The sequence below is a fragment of the Schistocerca serialis genome, chromosome 12 (genome assembly GCF_023864345.2).
Source record: "Schistocerca serialis cubense isolate TAMUIC-IGC-003099 chromosome 12, iqSchSeri2.2, whole genome shotgun sequence".
NCBI lineage: Eukaryota > Metazoa > Arthropoda > Insecta > Orthoptera > Acrididae > Schistocerca > Schistocerca serialis.
This window is the reverse complement of record NC_064649.1, coordinates 96766990-96791369: the sequence shown is the minus strand read 5'-3', so window position 1 is coordinate 96791369 and position 24380 is coordinate 96766990.

The following is a 24380-nucleotide window of genomic DNA, read 5'->3' as shown; positions in this document are numbered from 1 at the left end:
TCAAATAAGTTAGCTGTCTAATCTATCGCGTGCATCTGCTGCTTTCTATGCACTTCTCTACTGTAAATTCTGTTTCAAACTAAATAGAACAATTATTTACTCACTACTGACTGAAATTTCTCATGACCCTGTGACTGTGGCGTGACAACTCATATATATAAGTGTGCTCCCTGGACAAGTTTCGTCTGTTATTGTGGACAACGAGATATCAGAAGTTTTCTGGTCAAATCCGAATCTCATTTCTCAAAGTACTGCATGGTGGTTTCATAAATATGTTCCAGCCTCCTTCCTGAAGTTGTACTATTCATTTTTGTCAGTTCTTTGCGGAATTTCGTTCGGAGCGAATTGAGTTTTGCACGGTCTCGGCAGTAATTGCCATGTATTGCGTAAACCGTCCTTATGCGATACAAATATATCGAGCAATGCATTGAACGAGCTGCAGTATTTTTAAAGCTCTGCAGCCTTTTCAGTAACAGTAAACCTGTAATTCCTAAAAAGCATCGAACTCTCACGTATAGAAATAACTTCAAACATTTGATTACTTTATTAATCAGTCAATGCCTTAAGTATTTGCCTTTAGGAATGAGTGCGAGAAATATTTTAGGAAAGGTTTGAAAGTACTGTCCAAACTTTTGGAAGTTGTTAATTTTCTCGTTTTCAAATACTGGAGCAATGAAGTCCCCGTATCTGCCTGCCCTCTGGTACGCTGCATATCAAGGCCAAAACGCAATGCTAACGTAATATTATACTGTGTAGATAATGTCAGCATTTTAAGTTTTTAATTTGGTCAATAATTACGTGAAATGTGGAAAATCGAATATTTCTTTCCCCCTTAGCTGTGATTGATACCAGGTTCCGGGACACCGTTTCGGGAATGTAGATATTTCGAAAACCCTCAATTCCGATTGCAGACTGTCAATATTACTGCGCATTACTCACATGTGAAATTCTCCTCACCACCTCCCTCAGGTTTAGTGGTAAGATGGTCCAGAGGAGAGTCCGTCAAAAACTGAACACAAGTCAAGCACGACAACAGAAAGAAGGTGTACTCAACTGTGGAAAACGATTTAAAACGGAAACACTGCAGGCTACAAACACACGATATGCAGTATCATGCGAATCTGAATAGCTACGACCTCTGTAATTCTTCCACTGTAAGTGAGAGCCACATATTTTTTTCTTGTTCTTCCTCTTAACTGCCATTTGACTTCCTTCTATTTGTTTCATTCGCCTCTTCTTTATCTTCTTATAAATATTCATCACCTGGTTACAAGTATATCCGTTCGCTACGGACTCTTGTTTTAAAATACTTAGCTCCTTTTCTACTTCCTGTTGGCTTAGTGGCAATCTTAGTAGCCTGTATATCATCGAAGTAAAATATGCCCATTTGTATCGCGGTGGGTGACAAGATAAGACTGAAGTATGCTTTCGTAAATCCGACGTTAAAATAAGGTTCCGAACAAATAACACGCTAAAATTGAAGCTCCGGCACAAAATATGTAATGGAAGGAATAAATTTCAGGATTCAAGATCAAATGTAATGACCGCTGTATACAATATATAGCGCACGCTGGTAGAAACTTTGAGACCAGATTCAGGGAGCACACCTACTCTCAAAACAAAACAGCGTTTGGGGCGCATATGGCTGCCTCAAAGCACTGAGTCACGAACATTTAACAAAATTTGGACATCCTGCATAGAGCTCATAAGGGACGGTTTCTTAACATTTTGGAAGAAATTGAAATATACACCGACAAAAAGAAATATCCGGATTTAATCCTCAACGAGCAAAGCGAGTTCACTCATAACGCCTATTTTAGTATTTATGACGACTTACTAAGATGGCAACTGTTGCGTGTGGAGGTCCAGGCCGAGGGATGAGAGATGATGTGTGATGGAGAAGCTGGAAGACGCGTGCAGCGCCTGGCGTCTTTAACGGGGCCCTCCTGCACGGCCCTCTTACCCACAGCGATGGATGTCAAACGACTGAGCGGATCGCGGCACAACACCGAAATGGCGGCAGCCACGGAAGTAGACCATGGAGGAAAACAAGTCTACACCAGCGCCATGGATATAGGAATCGCCCTTTGTTTTTAGATCGTATAAAGATGATAATTTTACTGTTTAGTATTGACAAGCACAGATTTTAACCTTGTCATCTACAGATTTTAATTAAGTATTTTTAGAGATAAAAGTTAATTACAAAAATCTACTGAATACAGTATGTGCAGATGTAAGGTAACAAATGTACCAGACGCCACCTGTGTTATAATTAATATAAATGACGTGCATTCCGCCGACCAATTTTATGTGACGCAGCACATGAAGGTTGCTCTGTATGGACGGGTTACTCCTGTAACCGAAATATAAGGTACGTTCTGGTATATTTAATGTTGATTGGATAGGATGAGAAAGGTTTGCATTCGTGAAATAGTAAATTAGTGTTATTATCGTTACAGATCTGAAGATCGTTCTAGAGGAACCGAAACCGGTCATATGAATAAACAATTTGCAATCAAGACGGATTATAAGTAACATTGATTTGCCTTTACACAAACAACCTGTTTCTCGAAATTGTTCATCCCATAAAATGGTTCAAATGGCTCTGAGCACTATGCGACTTAACTTCTGAGGTCATCAGTCGCCTAGAAGTTAGAACTAATTAAACCTAACTAACCTAAGGCCATCACACACATCCATGCCCGAGACAGGATTCGAACCTACGACAGTAGCGGTCGCTCGCTTCCAGACTGTAGCGCCTAGAACCGCACGGTCTCTCCGGCCGGCTTCATGCCATCGTTTCTGTGCTGTAGGAGGATGTCACGCTGAGCAGTTGTTACTGACCTCTATTTGTTGTCCCGAGGACAATTTTTACTACAACTGAACTGGGCCTACACTGCTGATATCTAGCGGGTACCACGTAAAACTCGAGAGTTTGCTCTTTCCAATAGTTCATTGTTGACGCACATATCTCAAATAACACAATAGTTATGATTTCTTTTTTAAATCAGGTGATTCTTTTTGATACACCCTGTATAATACAATTGCAACGACTACAGAAGGAGAAGAGACACGTCAATGACCGGACGCAAAGTTCATAATTTTGGTAAAAAGGAATTGGGCATGAGAGAGATCTGAACACAGATCTCCGGCTTTGCAGTCCAACAGTGTGACCATACAACCACGGCGCCCTGATTCTTGCACTTGCACTTTCCTCTCTTTTGCACATCTTGAGTTTGGACCTTTCACTGTTTTTACACTACTTCGTGTTTCGCAGTTCACTTCACCTTATTCCTGTTTTCTTGCTTGACCTGTGTTCAGTTTTTGATGGGCTGTCCACTGGGTCAGTTTACCACTAATTCTGAGGGGGTTGGGCGAGGTGGGTTGCAATAGGGAGAGGCCGGCCGCGGTGGCCGAGTGGTTCTAGGCGCTTCAGTCCTGAACCGCACGACTGCTACGGTCGCAGGTTCGAATCCTGCCTCGGACATGGATGTGTGTGATGTCGTTAGGTTAGTTAGATTTAAGTAGTTCTAAGTCTAGGGGCCTGATGACCTCAGATGTTAAGTCCCATAGTGCTCAGAGCCCTACGAACCATTTTTTGCAGTAGGGAGTCGCTTGTCAGTACTGTGTGAGGGCCCTTTTTACTCTGTGAACTGGTACATGACTCGTGACTCTTTAGTGCTCTGTATTCCCGAAATCCGGAGACACGTCGAAGATTTCGCTATATGTTGCCGTTAGATATGGCTCGTCCTACCTGGCGCTAGTCTCATCTTTTGATACCCATGGCTGACTAGCGTAATTTCACCGCACACCTGCCACCGCTGTGGAGACGGTATCCGTGTGATGACGTGTCGGGTCGCCGCGCCGGACAAAACCGCGAGACGCATTGCCGTCCTCGTCTTTCCTCCACACTTCCGGGCTCCCTTCCCGCGCCTACGACTCCGCGCCCTTACAGCGGCGCCAGGTCTGATCCCGCCATCGGCGTTTGCCGGCCGATAGGCGCTCCGACCTCGCTGACCAATCTCGCCCCCCGTCGCCGCCCCCAGGAGGGATATTAGGGGTGTCCAGCGGGCCGCGGGCTGATATGGACCGTGAAGCGCGCGGCGTGCGTGTGGGTGTGGGATATGGGCCGCGATTGATCCGCCGTCCCCTGGGGTGCGTCTCAGATAAGACCGGGGGCGGCGCCGCCTCCCTGGACGCCACGTAGGGCGTCCGGCACAGTAGGCTGGGCAGCGGCTCTCAGCTGGCGGCGGAGCGGGGTTCCCACTACATCCGTATCTACACTTCGCGAGCCACCTCACAGTCTGTGGCGGACGGTGCTTCTCTCACCACTATCTGATGTTGCCTTTCCCTGTTCGATTGGCGAATGGCGTGTGGGAGAAATGTTCTGTCTGTAAACCTCTGTGTTCACACTCATTTTGCTCAAAATCTTGTACATGGCTGCACGTTCAGAGACCGTGAATAGTTACAATTGAAAGAAAATCAGCCCTCGGCCACTATTTTTAACAAATTGACCTAGTTTCGACACTGTTAGGAGTGTCTTACTCAGAATTAAAATCAAATAATGGTGTATATTCTATAACATGGTCACAGAATTATGACTAAAAACGTATGATATCATTTATAAAATAGTAAATATGCCGAATGGGCATTAGTCACAAAGATATTTAAGATAAAGAAAACTGTGATGGCGAGCCACAAAGGGCTGCTCTTTTCTTGTGTGGTGCAGGTTGCAAAACGGACTCCTGCACCACACAAGTAAAGAGCAGCCCTTTGTGGCTCGCCATCACAGTTTTCTTTATCTTAAATATCTATGTGACTAATGCCCTTTTGGCATATTTATTATTTTATAAATGACTTATACGTACTGCCAGTCTTTCACGACGATTCCATACTTATACTCTATCGTACGTTTTTAGTCCTAATTCCGTGATCATGTTATAGAATATACACCATTATTTGATTTAAATTCTGAGGAAGACACTCCTAGCAGTGTCGAAACCAGGTCAATTTGTTAAAAATAGTGACCGAGGGTTGATTTTCCTTCAATTGCCGTTTGCTCATTTTCTCGTTGTTGTCATTTCGCCCGAAATATGTGGGAGGAAGTGATATCCCCGTAGTACAAAAAAGTTGAGACCGGATTAACAATAATTAGAGAAAAGTAAGGGTGTGTGATTTTTAATGCTTCAGATCACACAGTCTCCTCCCCTCCCCCACAGGATTACAGCGCAAAGAACGTTCATACAGGCGTTTTGTGAAAGGTTTCGCATTTGAAAACGGCAATTCTCGTCATCCGTGATGACTTTTCCCAGAAAATAATTCTCTGCGTTCTCTATTTTTATCAGATCTCAGCATGTGTCCACGGGACGTTGCTTTTTGGTCGCGAGTCAAGGTGTGCGGGTCAGACTTTGCACGTAATTTTCTGTTACTTGAAACACTGTTGAGATTGTATAGAACACTTGATTTAGAGACCTGAGTTTCTCCTGGCGTATACAACTTTCAAGTAACTTCCGGGAATTCAGCCAGGTAACACTTTCAGCGACCGCCGATACTTCGGCGGGAGAACACCCCGCCATTTTCAAGGCAAACTGTAACGGACAGGCGGCGTACATGCAAATTAAAAACCTCGGTTCTCGGGCTGAAGCAGGAAATATACACACACACACACACACTGAACACTAGTGCCACCAAAGATGACCAAAGTCAGAGCTATCGATAGTGAGACTATGAATTCGCAGGTGAGGCAGCATTGACTCTGTTCCTGTGTTTTTTGACAAGGGAGAGAGCCGGATTCCAAACAGAGTTTAAACAGAAACCTCCATCCCTGTTAACGAGGTTGCTCGCTAATTTAATCTCAACTGCCTCCCGAATCACACTGTCCCAATAGCTGGACGTGCATGCCAATATCTCGGTGTTATTATATAACATGAGGTGACCAGTATCCAAGCAATGTTCGGCAATAGCAGATCTACTTGGCTTCTGTAATCGTGTGTGCCGTTTATGCTCAGTACATCGGTCTTCCACGGTCCTGGTAGTTTGACCAATATATGCCATGCCGCAGCTACAAGGAATTCGATGTACACCCGCCTTATGCAGTCCAAGATCATCCTTAACGGAACTAAAAAGTGCTCTAATTTAAATGGAGGTTGGAAAACACATTTCACATCGTATTTCCGTAAAATACGACCGATCTTGTTGGACGTGTTTACTACGTAAAGCAAAAAGGTAGTAGACTTAGGTGTTGACTCAGAATTATCATTAATCACCCGATGTACAGTTGATCGATAGCGCAACGCACGTTCAATCTGTCTATGACTATAACCATTTCGACGAAATGTAACTTCAAGATGGGACAGCTCAGCTGGCAAAGTCTCAGCGTCAGAAACGGCATGTGCCCTGTGTACCAAGGTACGAAGTACCCCTTCACGCTGAGCCGAATGGTGACAACTGTTAGCTTGTAAGTACAAGTCGGTGTGAGTACTTTTCCTGTGGACTGCATGTCCCAATGATCCATCATCCTTCCTCCTAACCAACACATGAAGAAAGGGAAGGCAACCATCCTCTTCCACCTCCATCGTAAAACGAATGTTCGGGTGGATCGAGTTCAGATGTTGTAGAAAGACATTCAAATTCTCCCTACCATGAGGCCAAACAACGAAGGTATCGTCAACGCATGTACAGAAACAGGCGGGTTTCAAAGGCGCCGACTCCAATGCACGCTTCCATACACAAATTTGCGATCACAGGAGAACGAACTACCCATCGTAACTCCATCTGTCTGCTCGTAATACTGGTCATTAAATAAAAAGTAAGTGGATGTCACATTGACCTGCGCTATTCCCGCCCACTAGGTACCAATGACGGTTCCAGCAACCTACGGTAAGTTACTCCTAGTTAACTTTCATTTGTTCTTTGTTTATGCTTTGCTCCTAGTTTTCTGTGTGCTGTTTCATCTCCTACAATGACAGACATCCTCGGAGATAAGCAACAACATGTCCGATAGCATGGGAAAGGTCCCCCAGACGTATATATATCAAGTACTTAGTAGTATTTCAAAAGTGAATTCGCCTTTCTAGGAGGCTGCTGGAAGTCACGTATCGCTTCAAACTATTACGAGACGATTTCATGATGCGAATCTACATCCACGCGTTGTACACTAAAACACGACGGACTGCGTTACAGAAATCACGCAGAATAAACTCCCCCGGACTGGCATCGGGTGTTGTTTACGGACGAAACTCGGGTCTATTTGTACCTTCATAATCACAGACATCTTGTATGGAGGGAACCCAGTAATACCGCACTCCTGCAACACTGTGTGTCATTTGTGCAACAAAGTGGTTCTGCAATAATGTTCTGAGGCTGGCATTACATGGGGCTACCGTACATTTCTCGTGGTTGCTGGGGGAAATCTCACTGGTCTGCGGTGCAGCGACGGCATTATGCAACCAATAGTGAGAATGTATAGTCAACATTTTAGTGACGATTTTATATTGTTGGATGATAATTTGCGTGAACGTTGCGCTGTTCTCGTGGGCTTGTTCCTTCAGCATGCCAGGATCACCAGAAGGAAGGGGCCTGTTGTTCCCCGGACATGAACTCAATGGGACATGTGTGGGATCGTTCGAAAAAAATGTTATGTAACGTCGACAACGACCACGTATTCCGCGCCACTTACACAGTATGGTCATTAAGGAGTGGACCTGGGCTGGCTTGATCATGTAATCGATGTTATTCTACGGCTGATTGAGACCTGCATCCGAGCAAGGGGGCGTTCCAGCACATGCTGACGTTACTCAGAACTGCTGTAAACCCCCTCCCCCCTTCGTCGGCCCCTGTGGCCGAGCGGTTCTAGGCGCTTCAGTATGGAACCGCGCTGCTGCTACGGTCGATGGTTCGAATCCTGCCTCGGGCATGGATGTGTGTCATGTCCTTAGGTTTAAGTAGTTCTAAGTCTAGGGGACTGATGACCTCAGATGTTGTCCCATAGTGCTTAGAGCCAATTGATTTTTTTTCACCCCCCCTCCCCCCCTACCACGGGAAACAGACGTCTTTCGACAAAAATTTTACAGTCACCCATATGTACTGGGACACAGAAAATGTATATGCAGTTGCGAATACGGGCAACCTCCCACTGTAGAGGGGAATGACGACATTGAAAATTGGCGCCAGACTGGGACGCGAACTCGAATTTCCCGCTTGTCGCGAGTGGTCCGAAGAAACACTGCATGTTACTTCATACAAACACAGGCACTGCAATTTATCCGCTGACACCAGGCTGAGTTACGATTAACTTTCCTCCCCTTTACGGGAATCACGGTAAGTGTACGACTGCAAGTTAATGACACATGGTCGACGACGTATGGAAGTCTGGGTCTAGCTGTGAAGCGTGCACGGATAGCCGAATTGGCGACCGCCCGCGACAAGCGAGAAAAACGGCTTCGAATCCCGGCTGAAGCAAAGCAATCGCTGCATCATGTGTGAGATACAGAAGTCTGCGAGTATGAGGGAACTTCACTGCTGGCGGCGCCACGTCACCTTAACGCGTCTGCACGTAGAGCGCAAGTATTGCACCAAATTAAGTATAAAATTAAAAGTCAAACTTTACGTTTCAAACTTTGTTAAAATATAGTTCAGTATAATAATGCTCCAAATATCAAGTTTCATGTACCTAAACGTAATAGTTTACGTAAAAATGCAGTTTTAATAGAAAAATAAATGGTGCTAAATATTAGAGCTAGAAGGCCAGAATTTGGTCAGAAGGTGCCTCTAGAGCTTCAAAACCAAAGAACGATAAGTAACACCGGAATCCACGTTTTTAGGAAAAATGAAAAGCGCTAAATATGGGACTTGTAAAAGTAAAAATTGGGTTTATGCTTCAGTTCACCCTAAAAATCATACCTGAGAACCACATCAAGCTACCTGTTATGGTTTTTGAGTGATTAGGTAAAAACCAATTTTGTAACTAAAATATACTCGTACCAAACTGTAGTACATTAAGTACCTGTAACTTTAAGAGTAGAGAATTTTGGTTAAGAAAGATGATAAAACATACCATGTAATTGAGCTATACAAAATTTGAGAGTTATAGCAATAGTAACAGCCAATACAAGTTCTAGTAAAGGTATGGTTCAGAGGTAACGATCTACCGTCGGTTCTGCTATAAAAATTCTAGAAGGCAAAGTTCTCTTTGAAGCGAGCTGAAACTTTCTCTCTGCTTTCAAACAAATTACCTGTATACTTGTAAAAATTAAGATTCTGAATTAAATTATAACCATCATATTAAAGATCATGTGTCTGAGACAGCGGTCGTTCTGAGGCTGCTGCCGTGTGTTAAGGCAGTAAACAAAAGATGTTGCCTCCGCCGTCCGCTTCGGCACCTATATCCACTACTGGCCATTAAAATCTCTACGCCAAGAAGAAATGCAGATGATAAACGGGTATCCATTGGACTTATTATACTAGAACTGACATGTGATTACATTTTCACGCTATTTGGGTGCATAGATCGTGAGGAATCAGTACCCAGAACAACCACCTCTGGCCGTAATACAACCCTTGATACGCCTTGGCATTAACAGAGCTTGGATGGCGTGTACAGGTACAGCTGCCCATGCAGCTTCAACACGATACAACAGTTCATCAAGAGTAGTGACTGCCGTATTGTGCCGAACCAGTTCCTCGTCCACCATTGGCGAGACGTTTTCAGTTGGTGAGAGATCTGGAGAATGTGCTGTCCAGGGCAGCAGTCGAACATTTTCTGTATCCAGAAAGGCCCGTACAGGACCTGCAACAGGCCGTCGCACATTATCCTGCTGAAATGTAGGCTTTCGCAGGGATCGAATGAAGGGTAGAACCGCCGTGCGGTTAAAGGCGCTTCAGTCTGGAACCGCGTGACCGCTACGGTCGCAGGTTCGAATCCTGCCTCGGGCATGGATGTGTGTGATGTCCTTAGGTTAGTTAGGTTTAATTAGTTCTAAGTTCTAGGCGACTGATGACCTCAGAAGCTAAGTCGCATAGTGCTCAGAGCCATTTGAACCATTTTTTTTAAGGGTAGAACCACAGGTCGTAACACATCTGAAATGTAACGTCAACTGTTCAAAGTGCCGTCAATGCGAACAAGAGTTGACAGAGATGTGTAACCAATGGCACCCCATGCCGTCACGCCGGGTGATACGCCAGTAAGGTGATGACGAATGTACGGTTACAATGTGCGTTCACCGCGATGTCGCCAAACACGGATGCGACCATCCTGATGTTGTAAACAGAACCTGGATTCATCCGAAAAAATGATGTTCTGCCACTCGTGCACCCAGAACCGTCGTTCAGTACACCATCGCAGGCGCTCCTGTCTGTGATGCAGCGTCAAGGGTAACCGCAACCACGGTCTCCGAGCTGATAGTCCATGCTGCTTCAGATGTCGTCGAACTGTTCGTGTAGATGGTTGTTGTCTTGCAAAAGTACCCATCTGTTGACTCACGGATTGAGACGTGGCGTCCGCAGTTCGTGGTCGTGCGGTAGCGTTCTCGCTTCCCACGCCCGGGTTCCTGGGTTCGATTCCCGGCGGGGTCAGGGATTTTCTCTGCCTCGTGATGACTGGGTGTTGTGTGATGTCCTTAGAAGGTTAGGTTTAAGTAATTCTAAGTTTTAGGGGATGATGACCTTAGATGTTAATTCCCATAGTGCTCAGAGCCATTTGAGACGTGGCTGCACGATCCGTTACAGTCATGCGGATAAGATGCCTGTCATCTCGACTGCTAGTGATGCGAGGCCGTTGGGATCCAGCACGGTATTCCGTATTACCCTCCTGATTCCATATTCTGCTAACAGTCATTGGATCTCGACCAACGCTAGCAGCAATGTCGCGATACGATAAACCGCAATCGCGATAGGCAACATTCCCACCTTTATCAAAGTCGGAAACGTGATGGTACGCATTTCTCCTCTACACGAGGCATCACAACAACATTTCACCAGGCAACGCCGGTCAACTGCTGTTTGTGTATGAGAAATCGGTTGGAAACTTTCCTCATGTCAGTACGTTGTAGGTGTCGCCTCCGGCGCCAACCTTGTGTGAATGCTCTGAAAAGCTAATCATTTGCATATCACAGCATCTTCTTCCTGTCGGTTAAATTTCGCGTCTGTAGCACGTCATCTTCGTGGTGTAGCAATTTTAATGGCCAGTAGTGTACATACAGCCCGAGGGGCGGTAGTAAGGTTCACTTCGCACTCGTGTGAGATCCACGTCCGTTACACGTCGGATCGCGCTCTGCCTCATATGACGTCAAAATCGAACTGTGACAAATCGAATATTTGCAGTAAAAACGGGTAGTGAACTGGTGAGGACTCTACATCGTCCTGGACCGATTAGAATTCGCCGAAGTAACTTTTAGTGTGCCGTCCATGATAATTTCAAATCCGCGTGGCTAGTGGCGCCTATTATTTCTACTTTTAATTTTGAACATTTATTGCAAACATTTATGGAGTATTATTAGTCAGGGCGAAACACAATCTGGTAGGAACGTACCGTAGAGGTCGCCTCTGAACCGCGAGTTGTGTGAGTTATGATAGAAAGATTCGCAGCCAAATGAACATAGTAAATTTTAAGGTGTTGTATGTGATGGACTTTACTCAATATATGTATTAACTTAAACATTATACTTCCATTTAAAATCATACTACTAATCCCGTTATGTAGAAAAAGACTAGAAACATTTCTTTCAGTTTTCTGGACCAGAATGTTGCCGTGCAGACTGGAAACAAAGGTCAGTATGTTTGCCTTCGCTTTTGGCTGACCACAAAAGTAGTTGCCAAGATTGCGTGAGAAAGACGGCGTATTACAAACAACGTCACAGACGTCTAACCCCAACAGTAAGGCTAACTAAACCCGCCACACAACACGGTCCTTCATACATTTTGAAGCAACATGCATCGTACGTCTTACAAACAGACGCACTGAAATATTGTACAGATACTTATCTTTGTACCTGATGACAGTGTAACAACCGAAAACAGGTTGGTAAAATAAAATAGAACTGTAGAATAGATCCTAATGATTACAGTTGCCGGCCGAAGTGGCCGTGCGGTTGTGGCGCTGCAGGCTGGAACCGCGGGACCGCTACGGTTGCAGGTTCGAATCCTGCCTCGGGCATGGATGTGTGTGATGTCCTTAGGCTAGTTAGGTTTAACTAGTTCTAAGTTCAAGGGGACTAATGACCTCAGAAGTTGAGTCCCATAGTGCTCAGAGCCATTTTTTTTTATTACAGTCATGAGAGGTCTTTTATTTTATTTTTACTTGATGTTTCATTTAGCAAATAAGTAATGAAACCGTAAATTTTTGGTTCCCATTCAGCACATATGCAGTCAGAGAGTAGGATAGTTCCGGTGGTGCCATGTCAGCTGAAGAAATGTGGGCACCGCTCTATGCTTCCACGTGCAAACCGACACGTCATACGTCTCACGCACACGTATCAGTAGTATGTAATGGCGTCAGCTTCCTGCTACGGCAGGTAGGATGCTTGTTCTTACAGTGAAGTAACCGTGGCTACAAAATACACAAATACTACGCACACTAGTGTGACACCACTTGCAAGGAAATTACCCCACCCTGAATAACCAAAATAAAATCAAAATAATTGTACGAGTAATATAGGAAAATCTGTCTTTTCTGACCCCTATCAATGTCATATATGTCTGCCAGTCTCTGCATCTGAGTGCAATCGGTGTTTAAAATTTAACAAAACGATAAAGTCTACAAAAGTACGAGTTGCTGATGAAACAATACCGCAAAACGGCAGTTACGACCAATAGACTGACAAGAGCCATAAATGATGTACATTTTGGCACGAGGAATAATATTTGATTGAAACGATGTGCAGTATGTCAACACATGCGGTACTTACAGGTTACTATTGCCCTAAATAGAAGTTCGCAGTCTTGCCACAGATTCCTCTCTTACCTGTAATCCGAGTGCAGATATGGAGTTTCAATGAAGTGATTAAAATACACTGCTGTGGAGATGCTGATTGCAAACATCCTGCTAATGTAATCAGTGTAGCTTTTGGCAGTGGACTACTGCAGTGCAGAGCAGAGAAAATCGTGGAACGTATAGCCATGTTGCCCTTGCGAAAGTTGGCATACTGTTCTGTTCCACTGTGTTTTAACCACTTCATTAGTGCTCCATATTTGCTGCTGCTGTGCTGATTGTGTGTCTAGGAAGACCAAACAGCTAAGTACATCAGTCTCCTATTCGTCCCCAGGGATATAAGCAGTCCAACCAACATGTTTGGTTGCAATGTAAATCTTATGTTAGAGACCGATTAAGAGTATTAACTGTTTGCATAGAGTGTATCTAAGGCGGAACGTGGGAACCAGCCCGCTATTCACTTAGCGGAATGCGGAAAACCGCCTAAAAACCACATCCAGGCTGGCCAGCACACCAACCACCTCAGTCATTAACCTGCCGGCCAGATGCTATTCGGGGCCGGCATACCACCATGTCCTGGAGACAGTCGCATTAACACGGACAGGTAACCAGGGAGGGGAAAGGGGGGAGGGGGAACAGGGAGGGTGGTGCCACATTTATTTTTATTTCAATTTATTGACTTCAAGGCCATGCCCAGTCAGCTATCCAAATAGTAATGTAACGGTAGTAAGTACAACATCCAGTCCCCGAAAGGTGAAAATCTCCTACCCGGCCGGGAATCGAACCCGGCCGTTTCGGTTAGCAATCAGATGCTCTGACCGCGCAGCTACCCAGGCAGACAGGGTGCCACATTTGCACTGTGCTGCCAAATGAGGAGGAATTATTTGAGAACACAGTAACTTTCCAATTGGCCAATATCAGGGGATACTGTTGAACTTGAAGGATAATACAGCTAGCAACGCACAACGTGTTTTGGTCGCTACTTCAGAATAGCGAGTGATTTTACAATGACGTCATTGAATGCGCACTGGAGACAGCCGTAAGCAGTTTCTGCCAGTTCCTGCAGTTTCTGTTGCTGTCAGAAGCGAGGTGGAGTTTCGGTAGTTTGTAAATATTTAGAGTTCTAAGGATTGGAGTGCTGTACGATGTATAAAGCTATTTGGAAAACAGCGTTAATTCTTCAGTTACAGTTGATTTACAGCAAGTAAAAATCTGCATATTTTTAACAATAATTCCGTAATTCTTGCACAGTTAAGCAATACATCATCGGTCGAACATCATCTTATACCTTAAAGCAGGAGGAGGTCTTTTACCACAGAATACCTGACATATGCAAATTGACTGAATTTCATTATTATCCTAACATTTGTACCTCTGTTCTATGAGACTTCGAGATTGTAGCCGAATCATGCTGTATTCTTGCCATAACATTTCGACTGGCAAGTCTCCACCAATCTTCAGGTGAGTGTCCGCCACTGGAGACAGCTCGTTCACGGAGTCGGCTTCAAAGAAAAAGATTGGCGCGGAGAGGAATGCGCATTGGCGGCCGTCACAGGAGCATCCTGTATCGAAATCCGCGTCCACGGCAAATTCTGTTCCGTCTGTGACGCGCAGGCGCATCCGTGAAAGTGAAACTACATGTACGCCCTCTGTCGGAATCCACGCTCATAGATTATTCAGTGCGCCGGGAAACTTCAAGAATCACGTTTTTGCCTGTCTTGAAAACGGAAATTTGTTTCAGTTTCAAATAGTTTCTATTTCAAAATGTAATTAACATAACAAGTTTTTAATAATACTTCTGCGTCTGATTTCCCTCACTGATGATTCATATGCAGGGTGTAAGTTTTAAGTAGACAAACCAGAATACCTCTAAAAATAAGCTTCACACGAAAAAATTTGTAGAATCCAATGTTGATTAATTTCGAGGGGGACATCTGCTGGTGCTATAATTAGCCCGCCGCCCCAGCCCCATGGGGGTGGGGCGGGAGGTAACTTTAAAATTTGAAATGGGAACCTCAATTTTTTATTGCAGAATCAGATTCTACAAAAAAAAAACTACGTAAATTTTGTCTTAAACATTTGTTTTGATTCTTGGTAGTTGGCGGTGTAATACAAGAAAATCTATGTTCTCATTTTTGCGGGGAAAATGGTTACGGATAAATAAAAAAATACATATTTACTTAGTAACTTTTGATTCGCTAAAACTAAAACTCTCCCGGTCTCCCCATAGGCTGGTATTTGAGAGAGAGGAATTAGAGTATTACAAATGTTGACCACGAAACGAACAAAACTTATCCGAATACGCGGAAAAAAAAATCAATATTTAGGTTAACATTTGCAAAACTCTAATTCCTCCTTCTCAAACCCCACCCTATGGCGACAGAGGGAGAGTTTTAGTTTTAGCGAATCCAAATTTACGAAGTAAATTAGTATTTTTTATTCATACGTAACCATTTTCCACGCAAAAATGAGTAGATGGATTTTCTTGAATTACAACGCCAACTACCAAGAATCAAAACAAATGTTTAAGACAAAATATACGTAGTTTTTTATGCAGAATCTGATTCTGCAATAAAATATTTGAAATTTTAAAGTTGCCTCACGCCCCACCCCGAGGGGGCTGGGGTGGCGGGCTAATTTTAGCACCAGCAGATGTCCCCCAAGAAAATAATCAACTTTTTGTTCTACACATTTTTTGTCTGAAGCTCATTTTTCGAGTTATTCTGGTTTGTCACCTCCATAGTAAACTAATAACGTAACAGATGAACAATTAAGAACAGTATTGACAAGACTGTCTCGATTGCCACATTTTCAGATTTCACTGGAATACTTGTTGACAGTACATATCATGCTGTTCCTTGGAACATGTTTTCACATTTGGGAAAACATTAATATTCTCGAGTAATTTTTATGGTTTCATAAAAACACTGGAGCACATAAAAATGAATGCTGTCGTTTCAAAATGGAATCAGAAAACATATTAAACTTCTATTACAGGGCTGAATAGAGGCGAAAATCTGAAAAGTATACTCCCCCGTACTCTGTAAGCACTGCATGGGTTTACAAATACTGTTTCACGTACATATTTAGCTTTTTGCAAAATAGGATCTCATTTATTACTCTTGTGAATGTTATGATCACAACTGTCTTTTGGACAATATTTTTTCTCGTAGAGTCTGTGGTTCTGCATTCTATAGAATCGTAAACAGTAAAGTACACGTCATTCCCTCAGAATTGCTGATATTGTTGAATGAACTGTTCTGCGTGGGTCGCAAGATATATATGAGACAAAATAATTTCAGACGTCAAGAACACTGTAATACGAGTAAATCCAATACCAAAGAAAGTAGGTGCTTACAACAGTGAATTTACCGAACTATGAGTTTAATAAGTTATGGCTACAAAATAGTGACACAGATTATCTACAGAAGGTTGAAAAACAAACTGGTAGAAGCCGACCTCGGCAAAGATCAATTCGGGATCCGGAGAAATGCTGGAACACGCGAGTTAATACCAGCCGTACGACTTACGTTAAAGAAAGGCAAACCTATATAGCGTTGTAGATTTGGAGAAAATTTTGGACAGTTCTGAATTTAATATCCTATTTCAAATTTCTGAAGGTAGCAGGGTTAAAATATACGGTCGACAGGCTATTTACCATCTGTATAGAAATCAGACGGCAGTATGATAGCCCGCATCTCGTGGTCGTGCCGTAGCGTTCTCGCTTCCCACGCCCGGGTTCCCGGGTTCGATTCCCGGCGGGGTCAGGGATTTGCTCTGCCTCGTGATGGCTGGGTGTTGTGTGCTGTCCTTAGGTTAGTTAGGTTTAAGTAGTTCTAAGTTCTAGGGGACTTATGACCACAGCAGTTGAGTCCCATAGTGGTCAGAGCCATTTTGAGCAGTATGAGAGTCGAAGGGCATAAAAATGGTTCAAATGGCTCTAAGCACTATTGGACATCTGTGGTCATCAGTCCCCTAGAAATTGGAACTACTTAAACCTAACGAACCTAAGTACATCACAAACATCCATGCCCGAGGCAGGATTCGAACCTGCGACCGTAGCGGTCGCGCGGTTCCGGACTGAAGCCCCTAGAACCGCTCGGCCACCGCGGCCGGCACGCTAATGTTATTCAATTTGTACATTCGGTAGGCTATGAACGAAAGCAAGAAGAAATCTGTAATGGGATTTTGTCTCGCAGGAGTAATAAGACTCTGCGGTTCACCGAAGACATTGTAAGCACTTGGAATAGCAGTGGAACTGAATGGATAGCGTCGTGGAACGTCGATATAAAATGTACATCAACAAAAGCAAAATGAGTATAATGGAATGTAGTCGAGTTAAATCAGACAATCTTGAGGGAATTAAATTAGGAAATTAGACGCTAAAAGGAGTGATCAGTTCTGCAGTTTGGGCAGTGAAGTAACTGATGATGTACAAAGTAGAGAGGACATAAAATGTAGACAGGCAATGACAGGAAATAGTTGCTGATGAAGAGAAATTTGTCAACATCGAATAGTAGCTTCTGAAATGCGGTACTATAGAAGAATGCTGAAGATTAGATGGGTAGATCACGTAACTAATGAGGAGGCACTGAATAAAAGTTGGGAGACAAGAAATCTGTATGGCAACTTGACTAAAAGAAGGGATCAGTTGACAGGACATGTTCTGTGACATCAAGGGATCAGCAGAGTAGTATTGGAGGGAGGTCTGGGAAAGGGGGGGGGAGGGGAGGGAACATTGTAGACGGAGACTAAGAGATGAATGCAGTAAGCATATTGAGAACGCTGTTGGTTGCAGTAGTTATTAGGGGATGAAGAGGCTTGCACGGGATAAGTTGAGATGGAGAGTTTCATCAAACCAGTCTTCGTACTGAAGACCGTAACAGCAACAGCAACAATAACAACAACAACAACCACCTCGAAACATCCTCTGTACATAAACGCAGAATATTACACATGGCTTACATTGATGGATGGTGCTAGAGATACAGCTCCATCTTTCATTAACAATTATAACTAGGTTTCTCTGATGTGTATGCCAATCTTCACGCAGTAATTGCTAGTGTAATCAAGGTGCAACATCGTTTGACGGAGTGTGAGGGATGGGGGGTGGAGTAGGGTGTAACTCGGTAGCCATTACGCCCCTGCCTGGCCATGTGGAATGACGCGAGTGCGCCAGTGCGTACAGCGCAGGGTGGGTGGGACAAAGGGCGAGCCTCGAACAGTGGTGTGGCGTAATTAATCTGTCCATACCAGGGGGGCTGCAATTCCGTACAACGGCGTCCTTAATAGGGGTGCGGATAGCTGCACGGATACCAATCCACATTCGAGACAAGGCTGGTATTGTTGGCTCATCACGTCCAGCGCTGAAAACCTGCGTTATGGAAACGGGATCTAACAGATGGACATTATCATAACGCTCTTCGGTTTCTGCATACGTTACACGGTTTGTAGGTCAGTGCCTGAATATGAAGCAGTACGACAAAATTCTGATAAAAAAACTTGTGAAATTCATCATCGTGGTTTGAAGACTTTTCTATACTTTTGAAGCAATAAACATTTCAGCAATTTTAGCTAAATACCGGGTTGCTGATTAGCGCGAAAGTCTCTCGGCAGAAAAGCAAGTGGTTCGATTTTCACTAGTTCCAACGATCGTTTTACTTCTATTTGAATTCTGTATTTAATTCATCATCATCATCATCATTTAAGACTGATTATGCCATTCAGCGTTCAGTCTGGAGCATAGTCCCCCTTATACAGCTCCTCCATGATCCCCTATTCAGTGCTAACATTGGTGCCTCTTCTGATGTTAAACCTATTACTTCAAAATCATTCTTAACCGAATACAGGTACCTTCTCCTCGGTCTACCCCGACTCCTCCTACCCTCTACTGCTGAATCCATGAGTCTCTTGGGTAACCTTGCTACTCCCATGCGTGTAACATGACCCCACCATCTAAGCCTGTTCGCCCTGACTGCTACATCTATACAGTTCATTTCCAGTTTTTCTTTGATTTCCTCATTGTGGACACCCTCCTGCCATTGTTCCCATCTACTAGTACCTGCAATCTTCCTAGCTACTTTCATATCCGTAACCTCAACCTTGTTGATAAGGTAACCTGAATCCACCCAGCTTTCGCTCCCATACAACAAAGTTGGTCGAAAGATTGAACGGTGCACAGATAACTTAGTCTTGGTACTGACTTCCTTCTTGCAGAAGAGAGTAGATCGTAGCTGAGCACTCACTGCATTAGCTTTGCTACACCTCGCTTCCAGTTCTTTCACTATGTTGCCATCCTGTGAGAATATGCATCCTAAGTACTTGAAACTGTCCACCTGTTCTAACTTTGTTCCTCCTATTTGGCACTCAATCCGTTTATATTTCATTCCCACTGACATTACTTTCGTTTTGGAGATGCTAATCTTCATACCATAGTCCTTACATTTCTGATCTAGCTCTGAAATATTACTTTGCAAACTTTCAATCGAATCTGCCATCACAACTAAGTCATCCGCATATGCAAGACTGCTTATTTTGTGTTCACATATCTTAATCTCACCCAGCCAGTCTATTGTTTTCAACATATGATCCATAAATAATATGAACAACAGTGGAGACAGGTTGCAGCCTTGTCTTACCCCTGAAACTACTCTGAACCATGAACTCAATTTACCGTCAACTCTAACTGCTGCCTGACTATCCATGTAAAGACCTTTAATTGCTTACAAAAGTTTGCCTCCTATTCCATAATCTTGTAGAACAGATTTTTTCACTTTTTTTGAACTCAATACAAATGCGAAACTACTTGCCATATTTTTTCTCGTTTTTGATACAGTGTGAAAAGAGCATAAACTGCTTTTCTGTGCTGTCTGCTAATCAAAGGGTATTTAATTTAAAATGGAAATATTTAACAAATGTTAACATACATTAATACGCTCGAAATTAAACAAAAAAGAAAATGGCAACTGTTTTTTTAGGCCAGATAAGGAAATATACTCCTACTGCAATAAAGTAACAGACGATCAGGAAAAGGAATTTTACGCTGTATGGACGTCTAGAGAGACTGGAGGAAGACAGATCAAAAATCTGCAAATTCTTCCAAAGCAGGAAACCACACATAGAAAATGAGTGGGGACGCGAGACAGGAAAGAACTGGACACATGTGATTTGTACTTTAAGGGTTCAGTACAAACTTAGTTACATATACAGATAGCTCATGTATTGGTTTGAAGATTGGGTTTGCAAGTACCAAAGTATGTGGCATATCTCTTGACTGCACTTACCGTTAAGTTTGAATCTTGCATTTTTATACTGCTAAGTGACCGTAACCTTGGTCTTTTTTATAAATTTCAACTTTAAACCTGTAACCGTTTCATCTTAAACGACCGACAGACAGACGGGCGGACAGCAAAATGTTCCTACAAAGGTTCTATTTTTACCGACTGAGATCAGAAAACTCTAAAAAAGAGGCTTCGAATAAATGCAGATTCAACAGGAGACCTTAGTCAACAGGTACGAATTTAAAATAGAAGTCAAGAATTTCAAAGATTTACAAGAAGCTAAAACAAATAGGAAAACAAATGATGTCAAATAGTCCGACGAGAAGAAAAGAGTGCATTTTGAGAAAATGAAAAGTTTTTGAGCATTATGAAAGAGAAGGGAAATAGACAGTTTACTAGACGTCGTCCTCAGTTGGCTTGTAACGACTTAGAGGAAATATTTTTTTTTTGACAAAAATAACATCTTTTTATTTTTAATTAACGAACCCAGCAGTGCTCCGCAATACCCAAATATGTATGGGAATTGGATATACGTAGTAATATGGGTTAAACTGAGAACTGTCTCTGGAAGCAAATTTTGTCCACTATGAAGGTACGAAGCTCGAAATTGTAGTGAATCACATAGAATATGAATGAAAACTGCTCCTTTGTTGTTGTGTTTCTAAGCTTTTTTCACTTTTTTTGAACTCAATACAAATGCGAAACTACATGCTATATTTTTTCTCGTTTTTGATACAGTGTGAAAAGAGCATAAACTGCTTTTCTGTGCAGTCTGCTAATCAAAGGGTAACATGCAACTGATCGTGGTACAAACACGCTGACCGTAAAAGAATTCTAAAGTCTCTCGTTGTACGAGTTTGGGGCTTCTTTACTGCTACTGCAAACGAAACCATGACCTCCTTGAACTCAGTGGGTAAATTCGTTTGGAAACCTTAGTTTGAGAGAGATCTTTCCGACTGTCGGATAGGTAGGAACAGCATCTTTTAAACTGTACGATCATAACATTTCCGATATCCCTGTAAATGTGCTTCAAGTACGAACGAAATCGCTACCACTAATATTAGTTTATTAATAATAATTGAAAGTACCAATACTGGACACCAGCTTTGATCCATGCCTTTCGCGTGTTACGTCGTATACAGGAAAACTGAGAGGGGCCAGTACATCGACTACATTTATTGTGGTTCTATAGTACATATTATAAAGCTTTCCTCCTAGATGATCGAAATAAATAATAGGTGATAATAAACGGCACCGGCTATCCATCACACTTCATAAAGACAGTCAAAAGCTTATCTTGCCTCACAGAAATAGCAATAAATGCAACTGAAATGTGACAAATGGGTTAATCAAGAAGTGCTTGCTGAGATTGCAAACGCAGAAGACAAGCGATCTGTCGGAATTTTTATATTAAAGATCGCAAATAATGTTTTTATTCTGATTGCTGTTTTCAGCTACACACAAACTATCTCAAGATCTGGAATATAAAATTGGACACAGAGGTACATACAACAGCTTCTAGGAGTTAAAATTACAAACTGCACATAAAATTATAGCAAAATTCAAAAGTATGTAAGAAGAAATAATTACAGTTTGTATACAATAAAAAATTCTTGATTAGTGTAACTGCATTAACGGCTTAGTGCCTCATTAGAAGCTATTTTAAAATGACAACATTTATTTTTACAGAAATCAAAATTATCTTGACTTCGAGTTTTTATGGTATTCAGTACAGAAAAAAGTAGAATAAATTCTGGTGTCTTTCACCTACTGTTTTAACATTTGTGCCGAGAATGTTCTTATAAATTGGAAATCGGTGAATTATCAAGAAAATACATTAGATGTGTGAGTGTATTTGCAGGCAATAATATATAAACGCACTAAAGTGAAGATAATTCCGATTAGCAGTACTTCAGATAAATCAAATATGTACAGAAAACAATCCTAAAATTTCATCACGTAAGTGGTAAGTTGTGCCCAGTATGGACGGAAATAGTAATTAACAATGACACAGTTGTATGCATGTCACATTTTAAATAAGTGGGCAGAGACAGGAGCGAGGAATAAGACAATGGCACAGATGGAAAAACTGCACAGATCTGAAGCGACATGTGGAACAATTAAAAGAACACTTAAATATCGAAACCTGCTGTTACAAAACTTGGAAGAATTACTAACAAATAGAAGTGAGTGTTCAATAAATTAAAAGAAATATAACAACAAATTACGGTACAAGCAGCAAATACAGGATTGTTTAGAGAAATGAAGGGCTGCATAGAGAGAATTTTAACAAAGAGTAAAAATATTTTAAATGAGTTGAATGTACTTGCTGCTAATGAGCATATAGCTGAATATACAGGAGATGTAAACAACATGTGAACTCCTCAGGGAGTCTCACCTAGTGATACGTGGCTGGCGACCACGGGGCCCCGAGCTGAGTCCTGGCATTGCTTCCACTTACTTATGCCAGGCTCCTCACTCTTATCTTTCCTATCTGGCCACCCTCGGCCAGCTCTTGTTCTTTACCGACCCTGACGCTATTAGGTTTCGAGGCCTAGGGGTCTTTCATTTTCCAACCTATACTTCTCATGCAGCGTCTGACCCGGAGCGGGCGGCTGCAAAAGGCGTCTGTATCCCATGTTAGGGGCGGCCTCCAGAACTGCGGAAGGCAACGGAATACCACCGCAGATTATCTTCCCTGCATAATGCAGTCTCCATTTTATGCACAAAAAATGGCTTCCTCTCATGTTAAATCAGTGTCCGGAGGTAAAATAGTCCCCCATTCGGATCTCCGGGGGGGACAACTTGAAAGGAGGCAAAAAATCAAAACGAGAATTGGTACCTGGAATGTCAGAACTCTGCTACAAGCAGGAAAACTAGAAAACCTTAAAAGAGAGATGGAAAAGAATCATATGGACCTCGTAGGAGTTGCTGAAGTAAGATGGAATGGACATGGAGAGTTGCAGTCAGATGAATATGTATTCTACTACTCAGGAGGAGAAGTAAAAGGAATTAATGGAGTAGGAATGATTATGACAAAGGAATTGGCTAAATGTGTGGAATATGTAGACTATGCAAATGACCGGGTTATTGGTGTAAGGCTGAACGGAGCACAAAAAGATTTACTGATTGTCCAGGTGTATATGCCAGCTTCAGAACATGATGACCAAATTGTAGAGGAAACGTACAATGTAATAGAGAGAATAATGGACGAAAATAAAAAATGCTGCAAAATAGTAATGGGAGACTGGAACGCCATTGTGGGAGAAGGGAAAGAGGGAAACATAGTAGGCAGTCATGGTCTTCGAAAGAGAAATGACAGAGGTGAATGGTTAATTGACTTCTGTAGGGAAAGGCAGCTGATAGTGGCAAACACATGGTTCAAGAACCATAAGAGGAGGCTCTACACTTGGAAATCACCAGGGGATAAATATGGAAACCAAATCGATTTTATACTGGTAGAAGAAAGATACAGGAATGGAATCAAGAAGGTGCACACATTACCAGGTGCAGATATTAATAGTGACCACAACTTACTTATGGCAGAAATAGAAATAAGAATGAAAAAACTGAAAAAGGCGACAATGGTGAAGAAATGGGATCTAGAGAAGACAAGGTCCAACAAAGAACAAATTACAGAAATGCTGTCTCGGGACTTTCTAAACACATTACGAGACAAAGAAGCACCTGATAATGCCAACGAGTACTGGAATATGCTGAAAGAAGGAATCATTAAAGCAGGACAGCAAAATATAGGATATGTAAAAGGGAAAAGGTCAAAAAAACCATGGGTCACACAAGAAATGATTTCCAAGATGGAGGAGAGAAGAAAATTGAAAAACAAGAACACTGAAGATGCAAGAAAGATATACCGAAGGTTAAATAACGAACTGCGAAGAGAAACAGAGCAGGCTAGGAAAAAATGGCTAAAAGAGGAATGTGATGAAATTGAAGAACTGGACAGGAAAGGAAGATACGACTTACTATACAACAGAGTAAAGACTATGACATGGGAACAAAACAGAGCAGAAAGTGCTACTATGGAAATTTTGAGTAAAGACGAAGAGGTAGTGTATAAAGATCGTGACGATGCCCTCCAGAGATGGGAAGAATATATAAAAGAGCTATATGACACAAATAGCAAACCAGAAACTCTGGAACTTGAATCACACAAC